We start from the raw sequence: 25,226 nt of genomic DNA, 5'->3' as shown, positions 1-25,226 counted from the left end.
TGTTTTCTGTTCTGGGCTCGTTTGTCTCACATAGGTATCGGTTCATGCCTTTGATTTGTGGCTGCCCTGTGCTCAGTTTATGTCTCATGGTGAGCATTTATGTTACTCTGACTTTTTCCCCTTCGGGGTGGTTTCAGTGGTGTATATTGTTTATTTTTGTGAATTATAAATAAAGACACCCCATCTGCCTGCACTTGAGTCTTCGCCTCTTACAGACCGTGACAATACAAATGAGCCACTTGAAGACTCAGTGGCAATGGGGATTTTATTTATACCCAGCTCCCGGTCAACCGAGGATCCATACCCTTGCCAATGGGCCGCATCCCTGCCCACAAGACAATCACCCCTTTGGGCTTTACGTCGAGGACCTCTTCGATGCAGGCCAGGGGCTAGGGCTTGAGGAGAACACCCTCATCCACCTGTTTCCAGCGGGCATGGACGAGCCCGTCAACTGGGAGGAGCTGGGGGAGCTAGAAACGTGGTTCTATTGGGAGATGGTCGACCACATCATCTATTTAAGGGAGGTGGAACTGCTGGAGGGTGCCCCCCTCCCAGTCTGGGCTGCCGTTCCAGAACTTCCTCAGGTCGTGCCGGCCACTTCCAGGTTCTGGTGTCATTCTCTGGGCATCCCGGGCTGAGACGCAGCGTGGCTCCAGAAGCGGGGGTGGCCGCTCATGCAAGGCTGTAGATGCCTCACAAAGTCCCCGAGGCGGCGGTGTCCACTCACAAAGTCCCCGAGGCGGCGGTGTCCACTCACAGTTCCCCCGAGGCGGCGGTGTCCACTCACAGTTCCCCCGAGGCGGCGGTGTCCACTCACAGTTCCCCCGAGGCGGAGGTTTCCGCTCACAGGTCTCCCAAGGCGGCGGTGTCCGCTCACAGTTCCCCCAAGGCGGCGGTGTCTGCTCACAAAATCCCCGAGGCAGAGGTTTCTGCTCACAGTGCCCTCGAGGTGGCGTGTTCACTCACAAGGCTCTAGAAGCAGCGATGTCTGCTCAAAAGGCTCTAGAAGTGGTGGTGTCCGCTCACAGTGCGCCTGAGGCGGAGGTGTCCGCTCACAGATCCCCCGAGGCGTCCAGAAGCGGGGGTGTCCGCTCACAGTGCCCCCGAAGCGGAGGTTTCTGCTCACAGTGCCCCCGAGGTGGCGTGTCCACTCACAAGGCTCTAGAAGCGGCGGTGTCTGCTCAAAAGGCTCTAGAAGTGGTGGTGTCCGCTCACAGTGCCCCTGAAGCGGAGGTGTCCGCTCACAGTTCCCCCCGAGGCAGCGGGGTCCGCTCAGTTCTCCCAAATGCCATTGCCCATTCCAAGGCTGCAGCTCCACACACACCACTGTGGTGGCCGCTGGTTCTGCCCCGGGTCCCCATCCCGCCGGCTCTGCCCCAGTCCCCAGGTCCCCCTCTTTCACACAGACCTGGGCCCCCCATCCCTCCCTCTTCTCCACCCCCACTCTGCCGTCCCCCTGGTTGGGCGCTCGGGAACGTCTGGAAGCCGTTCCTTAGAGGAAGGGTCCTATCAGGGGTCTGGGTCTGGTGTTTCTCCCTCTCACCATCCTTAGAGGAAGGGTCCTATCAGGGGTCTGGGTCTGGTGTTTCTCCCTCTCACCACCAGAGGTCACTATTTCCCATCCTCTCAGACTCCTTTACCTTCACTCCACTCACCTGTTCTCTCATTACCTTATTCATTGATTAATTTGTCCCAGCTGTTTACCTGATTGCCTCTTCCTTATAAGCTCCCTGTGTTTTCTGTTCATTTGTCTCACATAGGTATCGGTTCATGCCTTTGATTTGTGACTGCCCTGTGCTCTGTTTATGTCTCGTGGTGAGCATTTATGTTACTCTGCCTTTTTCCCCTTCGGGGGGGTGTCAGTTGTGTTTTTGTTTATTTTTGTGAGTTATAAATAAAGACACCCCATCTGCCTGCACTTGAGTCTTCGCCTCTTACAGACCGTGACAATTACTTTATAGTTTTCCAAATACAATAAAACTGATTGAACCCATAACCCAAGCAGATTTGATGTAATGTGATTTTATAAAAAAAAATAAGTGCACTTAATAGGGATAGATAATATTTTTCAAGAATAAACAAGATTTCCACCGCCCCAACAAGGGCCTCAAGGATATACAGTGGCAGAGGAGTAGGCTGTTTCCCGCAAGCAGGGGCAACCCATCATGGATGGTATTACTGGTGGTGTTTTTTCAGATCCAGGTGCTGGCTCCTCCAAACAGGCTACATTTATACAGGGTATGTGAACACAACTTAGGCTGCGTTTACACTGCAAGTCTTAATGCACAGATCCGATCTTTTGACCATATCCGATTTTTTGGCACGTCTGTTTACATTCACTTTAGACACAGATATCGGATACCAGTTGTGTTTACATTAGCCTAATTCCGACCCAAAAGGATTGTCTGCAGTAATCGCTTTACTATGCACATGTTAGACCATCAGGTTTTAAATAGCCGTGCTTTTAAAATTATTTATATAATTCACGTCGAATGGCCATTATTATTTGCCAGCATGGACAACGGCTGTCATGGATGTTTTGCAGCACAAAATCTGACTGAACGGATAAAGACCGGAAAATAACGGTAATTTTAATTTGTTAGACTATTTTATCTACAGCTCGTTAGAGGTAGAATTCTTTAGTGAAAAAAAGATGATATTTATTGAAATGAATTCGAATTTATGAGAGAGAGAGAGAACGAACGAACGCATGCACCCACGTGCGAGCGAGCAATTGTGAAGCATTGCAAACAAGCTTGTCGGTTTAATTACAAAAACTGCTTATCACCTCATTGATGAGAAATATATGTAGCTTTTAGCTTGTTAGCTGTTTAGCTTGGCGGGGGTTGAAAACCAGCTCCTGAATGTGCAATTTCTTACCTATAAAATTATTGTGAAGCATTGCAAACAAGCTTGTCGGGTTAATTACAAAAACTGTTAAGTTATCACATCATTGCTGAGAAATACATGTAGCTTTTAGCTGTTGTATTTTCAAAATTCACTGGGCGGGGGTTGAAAACCAGCTCCTGAATGTGCAATTTCTTACCTATAAAAAGTTTCCATATCAATAAAATGCAAGCGCATACAGCATGCGGGCATTAAAACGCCATTAAAAATCTTTGAGGAAACGGATATGTGTGTTTAGACGTAGGTCGGCTGTCCAGATATCAGATGTGTATCCGATTAAAATCCACATTTGGAAGTGGCTCAGATCTGATGCAAAAAAATCAGCTCTTGTGCAGGTTTTTGTGTTTACACGTGTGCAACAAATTCCGATTCTGTGTCAGGTGTGAGCGAAAGATCAGATTTTTTGTGCCAGTGTAAATGCAGCCTTAGATTAATCCTTTTTAAAACTATAATATAACATGCAGAAACCTAATGTGTTTTTCAGCTGGGGGAAATTCAGTTACCTTGTTGGAGCCACCACACACATATATAGAATCTTCTAGAGGGGTTAGTATCCAGCACACAATATACGGACAATTGAATACAGACAATTGAATTAATTTTGGGATCCTTTAGGATCCCAAAAGTGTTTTCAATTCTGACCCTGGTTCTGCTGTTGGCTGCATTGAACTGCTGTTTGGACCTTGTCTCGGGATAAAAATCGCTGACAAGGATCGCTGACCGCTGTCTCCAACCAAGAGGCCATCAAACAGCCCTGTTAATAAGCATAAAACAAATATACAAGTTTACAATATAATTCCATTATTGTAAGCTTGCTGGGGTTTTGTTCTTCCAATACCTTCCTCAAAGTGCTGACTTAATGTAGACTCGTGCACAGACCCAGGGCATCTAACATCCATGCTTGTAATCATGTACTGATGGTCACAAGTCATCTGCAATTAATGGGTATGTCAGTGTAACAGGTTGACCATAATTAAAATTATATCAGATTTGACTACACATACAGTCAAACCAAAAATTATTCGGACACCAGATATAATTGTTGATATTTTTTTACTAGTGGGTGCAGGACACTATAGTTCATTTACGTGTGGATATAGTTCATTTAAGTGAGGATAGCAAAATATAGTAAACAGTGACATATTATACCCAAAAATTCTTCATACAGTAGACTACCAGTAAAATTAATACAAATTGGGGACCAAAAATTATTCAGACACTTTGACCAGACCATGTTTTGCTTAAGTGTTATCTGACATTATCAAGATGAATTCGTTCTGACAGTTTAACTCTGAGTTCTTGTCATATTTTATTATCATTTTCAAAACTATAAAATATACTGAATAAACTGTGATAATGTGCTAAATGTTTAAGGTGTCTGAATAAATTTTGGTTTGACTGTATATTGTTAAAAGCATACAAAAATGTGCATTAAACAGATTGTACCTGAACATTGAGGGAGTGAGTAGACTTCCTATTCACAAAATCAGCCTCATGCTCACATAGGCCTACAGAAATTGCAATATGTGTGCAATCTATGGCACCTATGACCCTTGGGAATCCTTTTAAAAACATTGGTTAACTTTAAGATTTTTATCATAAGACTATTCTTAATAGGTATTCTGTATTTGAAATAATCTCACCAAGCCCTCTTTAATACACAGCGCGTCTACATGGCAAGGAAAAACAATGAATACATCAATGTATTCCTGCAGTGCAGAGACCACTTTTCTGATCGTTCGGCTGGTGGTGTTCTTGCTGATGTTCTCAGCATCACCCACCTCATGCAAATATGTACCACTTGCAAAGTACCGCAAAGCAATGCATACAATTTGCGGTACAGTCAGCACGTGGCTTCGGCGTGTCATATTGTTAATGTGCGGCTCAAGAAGCCAGCATAGATAAACTATACCATCTGCTGAAAAATTATACCTTTCGTACAGACAGTCATTGGGAAAAGCTAACGGATTTTACCTGTCCCTAAAAATTCTTTCCTGTCGAAGTGCCCTTCACCCCGATCTCAATGGGGTTCTCCAAAAACGGTGAAACCATCCCTACAAACAGTAAAGGGTTAACTGTGATGCGTCATATTTACATCACTTTGCTTACAGCTGATTGGTCCAGTTTGGGTTTGCCAGTTCCAACCCAGAATAAAACCTTCTCCGGAGCAGGGTAACTGTGTAGTGTAAGTTACCATGGCGATGAAACATGCTCAAAACCAACCCATCTTCTTGAGTTTAGTTTGCTCAAACTGAATGCAAACTCACCTGGGTAAAAACTGAAACCGGCTTCGTGATACAGGCCACAGGAGATGGATAGAAAAAAATTTCAAAGGCTATAAAAGGCATTTCAAAGGAAACTGATCAGAGAGGCTTCCAAGAGGCCTACAGCAACTCTGAAGCAGTTGCAGGAATTTATGACAAAGAGTGGTCATTGTTTGCATGCGACAACAATATCACAAATTCTCCACAAATGTTGCAAGAAAAAAGCCTTTGCATTGCTTTGAACTGCTGTTTGGATTAAAAATGACCACTCCTCAAGAAAGGCCACATTCAGTCATGACTGAGCTTTGCCAAAACACACCTTGAAGATTCTGAAGCCACATGGAAAAAGGTGTTATGGTCAGATGAGATGAAAATTTAATTATATGGCCTCAAAACCAAACGATATGTCTGGCGGAAATCCAATACAGCTCACCATCCAAATAACACCATTCCTACAGTAAAGCATGGAGGTGGTAATATCCTGTTATGGGGGTGTTTCTCTGCAGCAGGGACTGCAGCACTTGTCATAATAGAAATAAAAATGAATGCATAATAGTTGGCATAATACATATTTACCGGACTGATAATAAATTGTTACATTTGATTATTTTCTGACTTACTCTGAAATTATTTACTTCATGTATCCTTTGTTACTGCAAATCTGCATCCAGGGTTAAAACATACTAGACCTCGAATTGTATGAGGCACATCAGGCGAGAATCTAGATTTCTGATTAACTGCTTGATTGTAATTAAGTTGTTATGCAACCACAATTACTATAGGGGGCTAGACAAAGGGAACTACTAGCCATAACCTCTGATTATTGTTTTGGCTGTAATTAATTTGTTATATAGGTGACTGTATGGGGCTAAATGGGTACCTTTTAATGCTAGCAAGCATGGACGGCATTGTTAAATTGCTTTAGCCATAACCTCTGATTATCGATCAGACTGGACAAGTTTGTGATCCGCAGATGTGAGATGCGAGGACCCTATGCGACAGTGAGAACCGTATGAAAGAGTGCAATAAGAGTAAAGAGTAAAATAGAATAATGATATGTCTAGATAATTTATAAAAATGGAGTCAGATAACTAATTGGCATTCTAACCTAAATTCGAGGTCATAACAAAAATGTACAGCGAGTGCTCGTTCAAAAGCGATTTCAATACCCACACATTGATAGTGCGGAAATTATAAAAAATATAAGAATGTTTGCGGGAGCGGGCACAAAATTCATGGGAGCGGAACACACACGTTGCGGGAGTGGTGGTAATGGTCAGAAATTCAGCGGGAGCAGCATTACGAAACAGTTCCGCACAGAGCTCTACTCCAGACTATCCGCACAGCACGTTGAAATTTTAGGCTAGGTAGACCTGCTATTTATTTTTATGTCTGACAAAAAAAAGGATTCAGTGTGTTATCTTAATGTTAATTATTTCATTGAAATTTTTTAGTGTAGGCCAATTTATTTGATCTTTTTATTAGTTTTTTTTGTGTTCTCAGAAGCGCTGCAGGTGTGAATCCAGGTTCTGTTTTTGCTCTGTTATTCTGTATGCTGCTGTTTGCACGTTAAAATAAAAAATTGTTTGTATTTTTAATGGGTTACAGACACTCCTCCATTCTATTTTTATTTAATGCTAGTTTATTATTCTAATCTTATCAGTTAACGATTAATGTTCAGATAACAAGTAACGGTTGTCGGTACTGAAACGTAACCGAAATGAGAATCCCTAGTTCTGACTGATCATAAGAACCTCCAATATCTCAGAGAAGCTAAGCAAATAAATCAAAGACAAGCAAGATTGGCACTATACTTAACTTCTTAAAACTTTATTTCATATTGACCCAGTTCCAAGAATGTTAGAGCAAATGCTCTATCCTGTCTCCAAGACGACCAACCAGAACCAGTGCTTCCCTCCTCCCTTATAATCAGTCCCATTTAGTAGAATATCGATGAACAAAGGTGCTATGTCCAGGGGTGACAGTATTGCACGTCTCCTAGGTTCTACATCACCTTCCATCCGGGAAACTCCTTCCTGTGCCTGTTCCTCGACATCCATAGTCACACCTAGGAGTGGACTTCACAACGGATCTCCCTGCCTCGGTTGGATTTACCTGCATACTTGTGATTGTGAACAGATTCTCAAAGACATGTAAACTAGTTCCAACCAACGGACTTCTGAACGCCATGGAGACAGCAGAAACCATGTTCAACCAGGTATTTCATCATTTTGGTCTCCCAGAAGACTTTGTTTCAGACCACAGTCCACAATTTATCTAGCATTTATGGAAAGCCTTTTTCTCCCTCCTAGGAGTTACCGCAATTCTAACATCTATTCCACTTCACCTTCCATCCGGGAAACTCCTTCCTGTGCCTGTTCCTCGACATCCATAGTCACACCTAGGAGTGGACTTCACAACGGATCTCCCTGCCTCGGTTGGATTTACCTGCATACTTGTGATTGTGAACAGATTCTCAAAGACATGTAAACTAGTTCCAACCAACGGACTTCTGAACGCCATGGAGACAGCAGAGGCCATGTTCAACCAGGTATTTCATAATTTTGGTCTCCCAGAAGACACTGTTTCAGACTGCAGTCCACAATTGATCTTGCTTGTATGGAAAGCCTTTTTCTCTCTCCTTGGAGTTACTGCAATTCTAACATCTGAATATCAGACACAGAGGAAAAATAAGGAGATTAGTCGCTTCCTGAGGACATTCTTGACTGGGCCAAGTATGCACAACTCTCTCCATCAGTCTGCAACCAGTATTACTCTCTTCCAATGTATACTCAGTTTCCAGCCACCACATTTCACTTCATCAGGCTAACCATCATATGTACTATCGGTCAATTACTGGTTTCAGAAGAGTGAGAGGGTTTGAGACAAAGCTCTCAACCACCTTTAGTGGGCAGTGTGCTATCATGAGAGCCACAGAGATGTCCAAAGAATTGATACCCTCACCTATCAGTCTGGGCAGAAGTTTGGCTCTCAACCAGGGACATCAGACTGCATCTGCCGTGTCCAAAGTACATTGGTCACTTTCAGGTTGTATGACAAATCAGTGCAGTCACTTACGAATTACAGCTCCCTGCACATTATCGTATTTACCCAGCCTTTCATGTCTCCCACCTCAAACCATACTACCCACCTGTCTCTGATGCATTCACAGAGCCTGACCCCAGTGACGACCCCCCCCCCCCAGTGCCGATGGTAGTTGATGAGGAATCCATCTATTCTGTGAATTGAGATTCTGGACTACCTGTGGTGGCCTTCTTGAATACCTAATCGACTGGGAAGGGTATGCGCCCAGGAGAGATCTTAGGTACCACTTGATGACAACTTAGATCCCACTCTCTTGACAGACTTCCATCACCAACATCCTGTAACAACAACTGTAACAATGTAATGCTTGAGTATTAGTGAGGGGTTAAATTGTTTATCTTGTTAACATATTTTTCACTTTAAAATAATGATCGAAATCACTAGTAGTTTTTGCAGGCTGATGAGGTAACGCTTGAGTAATTACTGAAGGGTTAACTAGTTTTTCACCTTAAAATAATGGTCCAGTTTTGAGGCTTTGATCTCATGGCGTAGAGACGTGTTGAGTCTTGCTCCTGCAACTTTTTATTCTATAACTGCCTTAAAAACCCACGGTCACACTACAAGCCAGAGACTCAATGTATGGATGCAAACAGGAGGGTTTATTGACACCGAGGAGGTGAGTAAACAGACGGCTGGAGAGTACGAGAAGATATAGAGAGTTCTTGGGTTCTTACCTCTGGGTAATTGCTGGTTCATCCTTTGCAGGTGTCCGGGGGGGGAAGAATGGAATAGGCAGAGAACAGGATTGATGGAGCTTCTAGGGGTAATTAAACAACAGGTAAGTATCAGATAAGGAGTCAGGCATAGTTCAAGCAAGTAAACTGTAGACCAGACAGCGTGTGGTGATATAGCCTTGATGAGTTACTACAGGTGCGGGTAATTAGAACACGGGTGATTGGGATCTGGTGTGTGTCGAGGTAGGTGACAGTGGTGACGTGAGTGACTGAGCTGTTTCCCTGACATTACCCCCTCCTCCAGGGGCGGCTCCTGACGCCCTTATGTGGCAAGTCAAGTCAAGTCACCTTTATTTATATAGCGTTTTTAACAATACAGATTGTGTCAAAGCAACTGAACAGCATTAATTAGGAAAATAGTGTGTCAATAATGCAAAATGACAATAGTAAACACTCATTTTTCAGTTACCAGCAGTTAAATTTCAGGCTGCAGCAAAGTCACATTGTGCAGAGGACTCATCTGGTTCCTGTGGTCTTGTCCCGGTGGTCGTCTGAGACCAGGTCTTTACAGGGGATCTGTATCTGGGGCTCATCTAGTTGTCCTGGTCTTCGCTGTCTTTCAGAGCTGTAGAGGTCCTTTCTAGGTGCTGATCCACCATCGGGTCTGAATACGTACTGGATCCGGGTGACTGCAGTGAACATCTGATCTGGATACAGACTGGATCTGGTGGCTATGGTGACCTCGGAATAAGAGAGAAACAGACTAATATTAGCGTAAATGCCATTCTTCTAACGATGTAGCAAGTACATCGGGTGTTATGAGAAGTGTTCCCGGTTCCGGTTGACCTAAGTAATGCAGCCTAAAAATCCTTTAACGGATTTGAATATTAAAAGTGTATTAGTGTGTTTATGTGTAAACCAGGTTAAAGAGATGGGTCTTTAATCTAGATTTAAACTGCAAGAGTGTGTCTGCCTCCCGAACAATGTTAGGTAGGTTATTCCAGAGTTTGGGCGCTAAATAGGAAAAGGATCTGCCGCCCGCAGTTGATTTTGATATTCTAGGTATTATCAAATGGCCAGAGTTTTGAGAACACAGCGGACGTGGAGGACTATAATGTAACAAGAGCTCGTTTAAATACTGAGGTGCTAAACCATTCAGGGCTTTATAAGTAATAAGCAAGATTGTAAAATCTATACGATGTTTAATAGGTAGCCAGTGCAGTGTTGACAGAACCGGGCTAATATGGTCATATTTCCTGGTTCTAGTAAGAACTCTAGCTGCTGCATTTTGGACCAGCTGGAGTTTGTTTATTAAGCATGCAGAACAACCACCCAATAAAGCATTACAATAATCTAACATTAAGGTCATAAACGCATGGATTAACATTTCTGGATTTGACATTGAGTGAATAGGTCATAATTTAGATATATTTTTTAGATGGAAAAATGCAGTTTTACAAATGCTAGAAACGTGGCATTCCAAGGAAATATTGCTATTAAATAGCACACCTAGGTTCCTAACTGATGACGAAGAATTGACAGAGCAGCCATCAAGTCTTAGAGAGTGTTCTAGGTTATTATATGCAGAGTTTTTAGGTCCTATAATTAACACCTCTGCTTTTTCAGAATTTAGCAGTAAGAAATTACTCATCATCCAGCTTTTTATATCGACTATGCATTCCGCAAGTTTTTCAAATTGGTATGTTTCGCGGGGTCACGAAAAAATATAGAGCTGAGTATCATCAGCATAACAGTGAAAGCTAACACCGTGTTTCCTGATGATATCTCCCAAGGGTAACATGTAATGCGTGAAGAGTAACGGCCCTAGTACTGAGCCTTGGGGTACTTCATACTGCACTTGTGATCGATATGATACCTCTTCATTCACTGCTACGAATTGATGGTGGTCATATTAATACGATTTGAACCATGCTAATGCACTTCCATTAATGCCAACAAGTTTCTGTTACATCATCAAGTTGTTCTGAGGTTTTGGATATGCTAAGGAATTGGGATAAATCAGGAAGATTACTTACAAAGCAGTCTTTTGTGGTAGAAGTGATGGTTCTACCATACTTGTAACAAGGAGTAGAATTTACAGTTTTAGCTATATGAAGTTTGCACAAGACTAAATAATGATCTGAGATATCATCGCTTGGCTGCATAATTTCAACACCATCAACATCAATTCCATGTGACAGTATTAAATCTAGAGTACGATTTCTACAGTGAGTAGGTCCTGAGACGTGTTGTCTAACCCCAATAGAGTTCAGAATGTCTATGAATGCTGATCCCAATGCATCTTTTTCATTATCAATATGGATATTAAAATCACCAACAATTAAAACTTTATCTGCAGCCAGCACTAACTCGGATATAAAATCAGCACATTCTTTAATAAAGTCTGTAGGTGAAGAACAATGTCCATCTGCCTTGACGAGGGTTGAGTCTTTTAGCATTTGTGAGATATTGTAGATTCTTATGGTCGGTGATGACAATGGAAGGATGGTGGGCTCCCTCCAGCCAGTGACGTCACTCTTCCAGAGCTAATTTGATGGCGAGCAGTTCCCAGTTGCCGATGTCGTAGTACTGCTCCGCTGGGGTCAGTTTTCTGAAGTAGTAAGCGCAAGGATGGAGGCTGGGAGGCTCACCATACTGCTGCGACAGCACGGCCCTGACTCCGGTGGTGGAGGCGTCCACTTCCACCACAAAGGGAGCTTTGGTGATCGGGATGACGAAGGATAGGGGCCGTGCTGAAGACTTCCTTGAGCTGTTCAAATGCTTCATGGATGTTGGAGATTCAGGACAGGGACTTGGGCTTACCTCAGAGGAGGGTAACCGAGATGATGTAACCGTTGATGTAACCGAGGAACTGAACTGTAGAGCGATGGAATTCGCACTTCTTCAGTTTAAGGTAAAAGGTGATGTTGTCGGTGCCTCTGGAGGACCTGCTTCACGTGGTGGCGATGTTTAGCCAGGTTCCGGAAGTATATGAGGATATCATCAATGTAGATGATCACGAAGCGGTGAAGGAACTCCAGGAACACCTCGTTCATGAAGCCTTGGAAGACGGACGGTGAGTTAGCTAGGCCATACGGCATGACCCGTTATTCATAGTGGCCTGTGGGAGTGATGAATGCCGTCTTCTACTCGTCGCCTTCCCGGATTAGAAGGAGGTTGTAAGCTCTTCGCAGGTCCAACTTGGAGAAGATGCGGGCTCCACGGAGTTCCTCGGGGGCGGCTGGGACCAGGGGAAGTAGGTAGGGCAGCTTCACCGTCTGGGAGTTCAGCGTGCGATAATCTATACATAGCCTCAAGCCCCCGTCCTTCTTGCCCACGAAGAAGAAGCTCCAGGCACCTGGTGGATGGCTTCGTCGGGCTGACAGGCTGACAAATGTTGGGAGATGCATATGGCTCTCTACACAAAGCTTTCTAAACCCATCGTATCATCGTAGATGGCCATTTGAGCGCGAATGCAAGGGTCCAATCCCTGCTGGTAGGCACAAAGGACGGCAGCTTTGTTCCAGCCACTAGTCGCCGCTAGCGTCCAAAATTGCAGGGTAAAGTCGCTGATGGTAGAGGAGCCTTGACACAGCCACAGTAGTTGGTCTGAGACGGATAAGATTCCTGTAGCAGAACCAAACACTTCCTAGAAATGATCAGTGAAAGCATCATATGAGTTGATTATGGTACTATAGGTGTTCCATATGAGAAGATATAGAGATTTCTTGGGTTCTTAGCTCTGGGTAATTGCTGGTTCGTCCTTTGCAGGTATCCGGGGGGAAGAACGGGATCTGCGGCGAACAGGAGCTTCTAGGGGTAAGTAAGCAACAGGTAAGTATCAGATTAGGAGTCAGGCATAGTTCAAGCAAGTGAACTGTAGACCAGACAGCGTGGGACTGAGTGGAGTGTGGTGATATAGCTAGCTTGATGAGTGACTGCATGTGCGGGTAATTAGAACTTGGGTGATTGGTGTGGGTCGAGGTAGGTGACGGCGGCGACGTGAGTGACTGAGGTGTTTCCCTGACACCCACGACTTATTTCTATTTTACTACTAATTGGATAATATTGTCATCATACACATATCTGTATCAAATTATGGCAGCTAAATCAGCAAAACAAGGCAAAAAGGATCAGAAAGTTGAGGTGTGCGGAGATAACGGTAAAGATGTTAGCATGGCAGCTATTGCTAACCTTCTGGAGGAACACCGGTCTGCTCTCTCTGCAGACTTTAAAACCACTGTTTCGACAGTGCTGGACCAAATTCAAGTTACCGTGACGGAACACACCTCGAAGATTGCTTCGTTCGAGACCCACACAAATTCACAGGATGAGCGCATACATGCCTGAGAAACTACATGTGCCATGTTAACAGAGAGCAACGCTAAACTGCCAAAGACATAAAATCTTGTAGTCGGCATAATAACATAAAAATAATTGGACTACCTGAATCCATTGAATGACCTTGGCCCTCTGTCTTCTTCTTGGAGCTACTCGCAGAAGTGTTTGGGGACGGAGTCCTAGAATCTCCACCAGAATGTGATAGAGCGTATCTGTCACTCTCTGACAAACCGAGGCCAGGGCAGAGGCCTAGGCCTGTTATCATCCAGCTTCACAGCAGAAAGAAAATATCATCTGCGAGGCTAGAGAGCAGAGGGGAAAGCTTTACTATCGCAGCACTCCTATTGCTATCTACGAGGATTATGCTCCGGAGCTACTGGAACAACGTTCCAAGTACAAAGAAGTGTTGCGTGAACTTTACAAACTGGGCCTAAAACCAGTGCTGTTGTTCCCGGCCAAGCTTACTATCGTAACGAAGGAGGGAGATAGGAGAAAACTTGCATCGGTCACTGAAGCTAAGGACTACATTGCATCTTTACCTTCTGCTGAGAACTAAATCCATAGCATCTGATGCAGTAATTTGTGGCTGATTCGGTTTGGTGAGTCAAGATTGAGGAGTGTTTGTATAATGTTTTGATTCCTATACAGACTTAAGTGGTTGACTGATTATTGCTTGGTTGTTGCATCTGAATATGCCTATGTTCTGTTTATTCTAGATTTATAAGATGCCACTTGTTATTATGGATGGGCTGTGTGCAACCCCCCTGTTCATTTTATATTTTAGTTTTTGCAATTTCTTGGTCGCTATACTCACCCGCTCTTTAGGCTTTGCTGTGATGCCTATAGTATGTGTTGTCATAATATTTTAGATTCGTTCTGTACCCTTTATGTTTATATTATTGGTATATTCAGTGAATGCATATTGTATATGGGTATGTGTACATATTTTTGCTTTTATTGTTTATTGTGTTATGTTTGAATGTGCTCTTATTATTATTTTATTTATATTATTATCAATATTATTATTAGAATTTTTATTTTATTACGTTTTCTTCCCTCCATTGTAGTAGGTAGTACTTATGGTTTTTACATTTATTCTGTTTCTATTTATTTAATTTAATTCATGAGTCAGAGGCTGGATTTCTTTTTCTGCCGCTGCATACACCCATTGACTGTAAGACTTTGGAGTTGGGACACTCAGCAAGATGTAATGTTATGTATTCTTTATACTTATACTTTTCCCTTTTTTTCTTTGGTAAATGTACATTTTGTTTATCCACTTACCCTTGTACTTACTCTTTGTCCAATTATTATTTAAATTACAAGAAGGGGGGTTGACCTTCATGTAAGTGGTGGAAATAAGACGTTGGAAGTCTTGAAAGTGTTGAGCTGTTTTGCTCAGAAAATGTTTGCTCTTTGAGGGATATCTTTGAGGCCACAATTGGGTTGTTTGATCGATAATAAATTGCAGTTTGGCTGCCTACCAGGTTATAAGTAAAATTTTCAAAAAAAGTTAGTTATTTTTAATTAATCAAATGGCAAAATTTAGCTTTCAAGTTAGCCTTGGATGGGTTTAAATATCTGGGCATTTTTATAACTAATTCGTTTAAAGACTTGTTTTTTAAGAATTTTATACCACTTTTGGACAAATATAAATTCGATTTTGCAAGATGGAGCTCCCTCTCCCCATTTTTAACATGTCGCTCGAATCTTATTAAAATGGTTATCCTGCCACAATTCTTGTATCTTTTTCAGCATGTCCCAGTCTGCATTAATAAATTATTTTTTAATTAATTTAGACCAGCAATTGAATGGGTTCCTTTGGAGTAACAAGCCAGCTCGTATAAGAAAATAAGTTCTCCAGCTTCCCATATCGGATGGGGGTTTAGCATTCCTTACTTTCGAATATTTGTTCTCAGCTTCTTCTTGAGGTACACAAAATTTTGAGCAACCCAGTAGTTATTAACACTATTAAGATTTGGCTTCAATTTAGGAAACAATTCGGTTTGCACAAAGCTCCCAATTTACATGCCAATTTCAAATAATCACTTATTTCTCCTGCCCCTTTCATACCGTGTCTTCAATATTTGGGCAAGTAAGGGCCTTTCTACTTTGAATTACTTGCATGAAAAATAAATATTCTCTTCTTTCTCAGTTAAATTCTTAACTGTCTTCCTAATAGCCATCTTTTTTTTTTCTTCAAGTGAAGCACTTTATTCAAAAGTTATTTCCCAATTTTCCCAATCGGCCCACTGATTTAGAACTTGATTTAATTCTCAACCTCGACCCTGGTCAAAGACAGCTGATATCCACTATCTATGTTAAAATAATCTCCCTAACCCCATGTTTAGTTGACTTTAGTTAAACTAACCTGAGAGCAGATTTGGGTATCGATAAATCTGAAGACCAGTGGAAAAACAGTCTTAAACCCTATTCGCACGGGATTAGTATTACCTGGTGACCTCCAGTCATTTGTAATAATTGTGGAGGTTGTCTGTGATCTTAATCCCGTGCGAATCGGCCATGTCTGTAATTTGTAAAGTAAAAATTCATCCGTAAATGAACTACCATATTTCGTCGAACACTGAGGTCCTGTGATAATTTTAGTCCCGTGTGAATCAGCATTTGGCGGGTCGTATATAATTTTTTGTATATAATTTTGGGCCTTTTTATCCATCTTTCGCGAAGAATGGAGCTGCGTTGGAGTGTTTGATAGTATTTTGGGTGCTGTCATCATATCGCTACACCATACAATTTGCAGAAAGAAAAAAGCTGAAAAGGTTTTGAGGTTAATGTGTTACAAATAAATCAAGCATAAAGCTTGAGATATTATTTTAATCTGATGAAATGTAAATGACACGGTGCACGAAACTATATTGGTTTCTTTTTTTTTTTTTAAATCCATCTGGACCATAGAACGGGACTCTCAAAGCCTTGACATCCGGGAGACAAGTCAGTAAATTCGAGTAAAATCACAGGCTTCGCTTATCCCGTGCGAATGCACCACACGAAATTCAGATGTGGGGGGGTAATTTCAAAATCCCACAAGGTCCCCAGATAATACTAATCCCGTGCAAATAGGGATTTAGTTTAATTCACTCTTCATCTATCTGTGCTAGACACGCTCTAATACAATGCAAAGTGCTCCACAGAGCTCACTTCACTTATGCTAAACTGGCTAAAATATTCCCTAACAGAAGTGATGCAACAGATTGCAAACAATCTCCATCCCATCATCTTCATAGGTTCTGGTCTTGCTCGATGCGAATAGACTACTGGTTGGATATTTTTAGAACACTTTCACAGGCCCTTAAAACCAACATTGCCCCTAACACTCTGACTGTCCTGTTTGGCCTTCCCCCAACGTCAGTTGTACCATCTACAGTGCACTGCATCATTGCCTTTACCACTTTGTTAGCTAGGCGTGCCATCCTCCTTAAAGGGTTAGTTCACCCAAAAATGTTCTGTCATTAATTACTCACCCTCGTGTTGTTCGAACTCCGTAAGACCTTCATTCATCTTCGGAACACAATTTAAGATATTTTTTATGAAATCTGAAGGCTCTCTGACGCTCCCATAGACAGCAAGGTAACTACCACGTTCAAGGTCCAGAAAGGTACCAAGATGATCTACAAAGTAGTCCGTGTGACATCAGTGGTTTCATTGTAAAGTTAGGAAGCTACGAGAATATATTTTTGCGCAAAGAAACAAAAATAATGACTTTATTTCACATTTTCGTCTCTACTGCGTAACTTGTGGACGCGCGTTCACGACAGTACCATAACGCGAGCGTGTGCCTGTCGGATTATGGACCTGTTTATGTGTGTTTTTGCTCCCTGTGACCCAGTTTCTTCCTCATGTTGATTGTTAATTTGATCCCAGGTGTGTCTCGTTCCTCCCTTATTATCCTAAGTTTAAAAGCCCTAGTCCTTCCAGTTCTTGTTCACTCCCCGAGTGAATTGTGACAGAAGACCCGACCTAAACATGTACCTCCATGTTTTCCCCGCCGTTTGTTTTCTGTGATTTTTCTCTCAGTGTTTGTGTCCGTTGTGTGCCCTGTGGATCCCCTCCTTCGCCTCGAGCTGGAGCAGGGGGAAAATTCGCTCGAGGGTCATACCAGACTGTTTCTGGCTGTCTACACCTATCCGGACGACGCGATCTGCGCGTTCTATGACGCCAGCCTCAACACCGCGTGCAGAGCGCCATCGTCTGAAGATGGCCCTCGAGCTGAGCCAAAGGTACAACGAAGATTATAACAAATCCTTTTAATTGTAATCCACACGAAGAAGAGGTTATAACACACAGGGTAACATCCACAATACCGGACAGAAAACAGTGAACAGAACACAAATTAAGTAGGCTGGCAAATGAAGATAATTAACTAGACACACCTAAACCAAATGACATAATGAACGGGAGACAGAAACTAGGTCACACAGAGCACATGGGGAAAGAAATAACAACAAACAGTCCAGGGGTGTGACCGTAAACAAGTTCTCAATGAGGATATTTTTATTTAGGAATTATTCAATGCCTAATAAGGTACTACCTGTGTCCTAAAGTTCTTATTACTTACTGCTTAATTAATCTTGATTCCATATTAGTTAGGTAGTACTACATTAACACTGAACTTAATACTACTATTACTTCCTGCATAGTTTCCTGCATTGTTAACAATGGACCATTATTCTGAAGTGTTACAGAATATTGTTTTTCTTGTATGACAATAGTGTTAGTTCCTGTAATAGAAGGAGAGAAATGCTCAGTAAGGTTTAAATTTGAATGCACATTAAACTAATCAGAAAATGTCATTGCATGGGAATGGAGAATTAGATTATTATGTAACGTTTACTGTTAAAATGCACACTTTCCATTCATTTTATTTATTTCCTTTATTTATTACATTAATGTGCATAAGACAGGACAGTAGAGAGTTGACAGGAAAGTGGAAGGAGATAGAGGGGGAAAGGGATTGAGACATGGCCCAGGCCACATTCAAACATCTATCCCTGTGAGCACATCAGCTTGTTGTAAGCAACATACTACCATTCATACCACAGCTCTGGCCAAAGGCAGTATTTTTACACAGCCATAAGTGTGAGTTATGTATTTAGAATGTATTTTTCTTAAGATGAATTGATTCCTTTAGCACTAGTACTTAAATCATGCAGCACGGAGAGAAGACAGCACATCCCTTGATTTAGAACAGATATAAGGACATGGGTATTTTTTCATGCTTTATGCATTTTTGTTAAGGGTTAAATACTTCCCGATAAGGAAAATGACCTCAAATATTAAACAATAGATTTTTTTTTTTATTACAGGTTAGTGTAGTTTTGCAGGAAGTCTCCTCTAATTAAGTATATTACACAAAGCAAAAATGTCCAGTACTGTAACTAATTTGCTAGTGAGTGGCTAGTGAATAGCGAACCTCATCAATACTTGTTGGTCATTTAACATGCAATTGGGTTTTGTGAATGCAGTTCTTAAAGACTGGCCCAAGTGAATGCGTTCTATGTTCATTCTATTGTAATCAGACTGGTGTTTCCTTTATCACCCCAGCGGCAGTCGTTTGAATGATTACTGATGATGTCATTTCATTCAGGGTGGAATGTTGTTCTTCTTGTATGACAATAGTGTTTAAATCCAGTAATAGAAGGAGAGAAATGCTGTGTAGAACAGAGGGTGCATTCAATGGGATGCAGCTAGCTTAGTCATTCAAGATGGTGTTTTTGGCCCCGTAGAAGTCTTGACATGTCCTGACATTTGTGCTTTTTTCAGTTGCTAATAAACATTTTAATGGCTAAGTTTAGTAGCACCATAATCAGCACAAACTGGGCTACAATAATATGTGAGCAGCATGTATGTACGTGATTGTGTTTTTGAGAAAACAACATTTATGCGTGCTTAGTGAAAAACAAAAATTTTAACGTTACTGAAATAAGGCAATAAAACACATACAGAACATTTGTTCACAGGACTATTGAGAACAGATCTTGAAGTCTAGAGTTTTTGCTTCAGAATGATGTGAAAATCATCTTGTTTACTCACTCACAGAAAACAATATATTGATTTACATTTTCTAAGACATTTTGTGTAGAAAAGAAATATGCGAGGGGGCCTGAATGGTCATGGATAATGCTGTGGTTCACACCTGAGAAGACAAAGGCCTGCATAATGAGCCTTTCAGTCAGGTGTGTGACGGTGTGAATCACTCATTATACATGACCATTCACGCCCCCTCGCATATTCCTTTTCTACACATAAGACACATTTTGTGTAGAAAAGGAATATGCGAGGGGGCGTGTAAGGTCATGGATAACAATGGGATTTACACCTGAGTGCATAATGAGCTGCATAATGAGCCTTTCAGTCAGGTGTGTGACTGAGGGAATTGCTACAAGAAACAATGAGGAAAAATAAATGTATCTATTTTTTGTTAGTAGTTTATTTAGAATATATATAACTGCCACATCATTTTGGGAGTGTGTGCATCACATGGTCTTAGCTGTGGTCCAGGTTCTTGTGCGGGGCAGGAATCTCAGAGCCTGTGGAACATGTCAACTTCAGTCTGGTTTCCATGACCAAGTGGGCTGCTTATTTGCTTTGGCTCTCTTTGCAACAGGTTATTTTGCACTGTTATTTTCACATCTGAAATAAAAAAAGCAAGCATGCGGTTTACACAAACTACATTATTAACATTATTGTGATGTTCACTGAGACTAGTACTAATTTATTCGAAACAAAGAACACAATTACCACATAGCAAGCATATTTTACCATGCAGTAACTAAATCAAATGTAAGTAGCATCTGTAAAATAGTGAATGCACACTTACTCAAAGATTCTGAATGGAGTTACAGTCCTATGAGAGATGCAGGTGAAAGCAAGAGTGGTGTATTCCCCACAGTACCTTAGTATAGTATGCATACTTCATGAGAAAACAGAAAGCCAATTCTTACATTTTAACACTATCAACCACAAATAATATTACCACATATTCCAGGAATATTACAATTACTATACTGTGCACTTACTCAGTAGGATTTTCCAGCGAACTCAAAACTGAACGATATGCATGTGCCTTTCTTGTGCAAGATGCCGGTGATGCAGCCACAGTCCCAAACGAAAATTAAAACTGTTTCAAACATTTCAGCATCATTACTCCTTAAGACACAGGTATAATGAGGTGATCCAAAGCTTCTTGAGGTGAATTCTGTCTTATTCCTCTCAGCGCGACGCGAACAGTAAAATTAAAAAAACTTGAGGTCTTGCTGCTTTGTTTGCTGTAGTTTCATAATACTGAAGAACTGTAAAACAACTGAACACTTACATGGAGGAATATAAGAGTCAGATCAAAGGATGAAAATAAGTTTGTAAGTGAGAATGAGTCTCTATGATTCTAATTTCCTTGATTATGCAATATTCATTTCATCTTCATGCACATCTTTTCAGGAGTAAAGTGAAAACATTTCTGGCTAAATGGCAGTAATACAATGAATGGATGACACCAATCTATAATCTGACTTGTGATGCAGCCTGGAATCATAACCACACAAGGGTTGTGATGGTGAGGAAATTTTCCCGTCGTCGTGTGACAACACCAGTAATACTGGAATAAAAAGACACCATGCTATAGATCCAATATAAAATAACAAATAACTTATACAAAGTTAAATTATAAAAAATAAAACTACTGAAAATCAGCAAACACTATGAAACCAAATAAATAAGAAACATAGAACGTTTATTAGCAAAACGAACAAAAGCTTGGAGGCATGGCATACACCTTGATGTAAAATAAAATAAATTACACAAAGTTTAAATAAAGTAAAAATCAGCAAGCACTGTGGAACCAAATACAAAAATCTTCCAAAATCACCTTTGATAAACCGTATTAGTCAACAGGTTTTTTTTCAAAATCAAATATATAGTTTTTGCATTTAGTTTTGAAACTAAATCTTCCGCCATCTTGTCTTTCTCATCTCACACTTGTCAGTAAACTCGACTCATGGTGGGCAAGTGACGTAACTGGTGTTGCGACTTAACACCTGTTATGGAAATTTTTCATTTTGTTAATTTTGCATTGATTGCTTTAATCTCATTTAAGTACATATTACACAGCATATGACTGTTGAATGTATCTTTTTAAACATACAATGATCAAGGTAGTATATAGTCCATAGGGACATTGAGTTCTTTTATGTAACTTGTGCACATAACTGCTTTAGGCTGAAAAACAAAATTTAAGGGGAAACTGTGTACCAGGAAGCAAGTCTGACAATAACAAGACATCTATGTTCAGTAACATGTAATATGGGGCGATGTGCACTGAGTAACATGATTGGCTTAGAGTCTTATCTGTCCTTCAATGTATCTTTTTGCATATTATAAAAAGTGGGCTGTGAGTCTGTGTTATCTTTGCACACAGGCTCAAGCTGTGCGTAAACCAGATCATTCTCTGCAGAGAATTGAAGCAAAACAAAGACAAATCTCTGTTTAGTTTTTCATTCTCAGTCTTCACAATTATTTTATTACTTTATTTAAGGTTCCATATTGTCAAAACTGAAATTTCCTGGCTTTTTTCATGATAACTGAGGTCTAGGTACTATGTAACTACCATATAGGTTTCAAAACAGTCAGTCCACAGTAAAATTCACACAGCTTGCATAAAGTAGCTGTGATTTTTCACGAACCATTGTGACTTCCGTAAAAAGTTGACGTCAGAACTACCCAGTCACCGCCTTTAGTCACCACCCCGAGCACTGCTCACCGTCCCACTCTCCTTTTGCCAAACCCCCAGACAACATTGCGTCCATGCCATTGCTGAGCAACAACAACACGGAAACATGTCGAAAAGGTTAACTTTAACCACGAAACCAGATCGGCCGACCTGTAATGTTACACGTTATACTCAAAGGATGGACGATCTGACAGGATTGTTACTATGAGGTGGATCACATCTAACGTGTATAGTAAAGACAAACTCACCGTGTCTATCTAGTCATGATGAAGATGTGTATATACACACTTCAATTCAGCAGGAAACTATTTTTACAGCTACATTATTGTTCCAGCCACAATTAATCACAACAATGTATATACAATTACAAATGATTATATATAAATCGTCAGTTTGTTGTTTTACACACATGCGCACAGACATTATTTCATACACGACATAATCGTGAGATGCAAGAAACATATGGCAAGAAATCCGTAGACGCACCCATAACAACAAGACAATACTTTATTGAACCTTTTCTGATAAGAAGTGTGCACTGCAAATGAGAGCACGATCGGTTCTGTCCAGTCTGTTCGTTTTATGGCGTTTAACCACAGCTGTTGTCGGTTTTTTGTCTGGCGGTGGCAGCAGATATGCGATCAAATTTCTAATTTGAGGCTGTATTACGTAAATTCTGGCACCCAACATCACAACAAGATGATATTTTAAGCTCCTTGTGTAGCCGAACCTGCGCTCAGTGTCATTTTGTGGGCAAAAATGTCCATTGTGTATTACCTATAGCAGAGATAGGCAATGTTGTTCCTGGAGTGCCGCTGTCCTGCAGAGTTTAGCTCCAACCCTAATCAAACACACCTGAACAAGCTAATCAATGTCTTCAGGATTACTAAGGCTACAGGCAAGTGAGTTTTTTTTTCTCATGTTCTTTTTTTGGGGTTTGAGCTAAACTCTGCAGGACAGCGGCAGGAACAACATAGCCTATTCCTGACCTATAGTTTACTTATAATGTAGCTCAGGGTTAGGGTTCAAGTTGAGCTCAGTCAGCAGCATAACGTTGATCACAACCAAATTAATTTCCAAATTAAACAAATCAATACACAAAGTCTCAATTTTCATATTCTGACAGCGAAATCTACATACACATGCATCTCTTATTTATTTGTCCTTTATTTAATCAGGTAAAACTTTCTGAGATTAAAAATCTATTTTACAAAAGTGACCTGGCCAAGATGCAAACGATTTTAATGATGCAAAATATTTTAAAGATTTTAAAAATCTTATATTTTGTAGTTTCACATAACAGTTGATGCAGATGACAAGTAACACAAATAATATCTTCTTACTATCAGTGTTATTGACACCACAAGCTGAGAAAAAAAGGCTTACAGGCAGCTCAAATTCTCCACCCATCCTTATATTTATATAGTGTTCGCCAGTAAGAGCTCACTGATTGTCTTCATGATGACCATCTTTCTGCTCCTGCTGGCCTCTCTGCTGCCACACCTGACCTTCACTGGTGAGACTGACTATATAACAGCATATTATATTAATTGGTATCTGCTGAATAAGCTGACTGACAGCAGTCTCTCTTTTTCAGCTCATGTGGATGTTGGTATAGTGAACGGCACAGAAGCAAAACCCCATTCCAGACCTTTCATGGTTTCACTTCAGAAGAACTGGCGACATATCTGTAGTGGATTCCTCATTTCTGATAGATTTGTTATGACCGCTGCACATTGCTGGAAGTAAGACTTCAATTTAGTCTGAACTGCAATTATTAAAGTTATTAATAATAATATCGTAATTCAAAAAAAAACTTCTATAATGATGGTATTGTTCATTATACTAATATGACTTTCTTACACAGGAATGAGAAACTAACAGCTGTGGTTGGTGCACATGACCTAAGACAGAATAAAGGGTCTGTCCGCATTGGTGTGAAGTCCTACCACATGCATCCAAACTTCAACATGTACACTTTGCAGAACGAAATTATGCTTTTGAGGGTAACAGCAGTTCAAATCACTGTTATTAAACGATTAGTCAGACTGTCTTTTAATGATGATAATGTTTTTGTATTACAGCTAGAGAAAGAAGTCGAACAAACCAAGTATGTCATGAAAATATCCTTTACGAACAAAGAAAGACATTGAAGCCGATACTGTTTGCAGTGTTGCCGGCTGGGCAAGACTGAGTTTTAAAGGGAAAAAGAGTTTTCGTCTCATGGAAGCAGATGTGAAGATCATGAAAAACACTGAATGCAAAAATAAATGGAAAGACAAATTCTCAGCCTCAGAGATGATTTGTGTCGACGACAATGGAGGAAGCTGCAGTGTATGTAAAAACATTATTGAATTGAGACAATCGTTAGTGAGAAGTACTGTATCATTTCATTCATGTGTTGATCTGTGTTCCTTCACAGGAGGATGGAGGAGGTCCTTTGGTTTGTAAAGACACTGCAGTCGGTGTCACTTCCTTTGGTGACCCAAAAATCTGCAATAGTCATGAACGACCTGTAGTTTATATAAAGATTTCTCCATATTCAATGGATCTGTTCCATTATTGCAAATGTTGAGTGATGTTTGCAATGAAACAGAATGAAGTATTTGTTTAAATGTTCAATAAACAAACTATGTGTCACGCATCAATTGTAAGTGGTGCTTATTATTGCAGCACTATAAAATAATAGTAGTCTACTGATAAGGATTCAAGTAACTAAAATTGAAGTGGCCACAATAGTATAGAAGTCAAATAAATGCTTGATAATGATAATCATGATTGTCAGCATAGAAACTGAAGTGAAATGTCTAAACTTATCAATGCTTTTCTTTCTACAGTGTTCATAAAATGTGTAAAATGTGTTTGGAGACTTTCTGACACTGAAGTGTTTAAAACTGAATGAATGTCATTGCATTAGATGCAGAATATCACACCAAGTAGCATTTGCAATGACACTAGGCCTAACATTTCTACACAAGAAAGTGTCCAGACATATTTGTCTTTCTTTTGGACAATATACCTATAAAATGATAACCGAAAATTTAGTTTTGTGTAATAAAGTGTTTTTGGGCTCAAATAAATACATAAATAAACAATATAGGCAAGTAAGCATGACATCCTCTTGGTTTGGTATTTTGTTACATAATGCAAAGACATTAATATGCATTTTTTTTTAACTGGGTCACTGAATGT

General features: G+C 40.7%; 2 pseudogenes; one reads left to right on the top strand and one right to left on the bottom strand.

The window, feature by feature from the left end:
• Positions 1–958: 958 nt before the first annotated feature.
• LOC107573668 (putative nuclease HARBI1) lies at positions 959–4,959 on the bottom strand (annotated as a pseudogene).
• Positions 4,960–17,339: 12,380 nt separating this feature from the next.
• Positions 17,340–24,672, top strand: LOC107573669 (granzyme-like protein 1; annotated as a pseudogene).
• The last annotated feature ends 554 nt before the right edge of the window (positions 24,673–25,226 follow it).

This window comes from Sinocyclocheilus grahami, unplaced genomic scaffold, assembly GCF_001515645.1.
Source record: "Sinocyclocheilus grahami isolate Dianchi unplaced genomic scaffold, SAMN03320097.WGS_v1.1 scaffold2002.1, whole genome shotgun sequence".
In the NCBI taxonomy this organism is placed as follows: Eukaryota; Metazoa; Chordata; class Actinopteri; order Cypriniformes; family Cyprinidae; genus Sinocyclocheilus; species Sinocyclocheilus grahami.
Note: the sequence above shows the minus strand (reverse complement) of the source record. Positions and strands in the feature narration are given on the sequence as shown.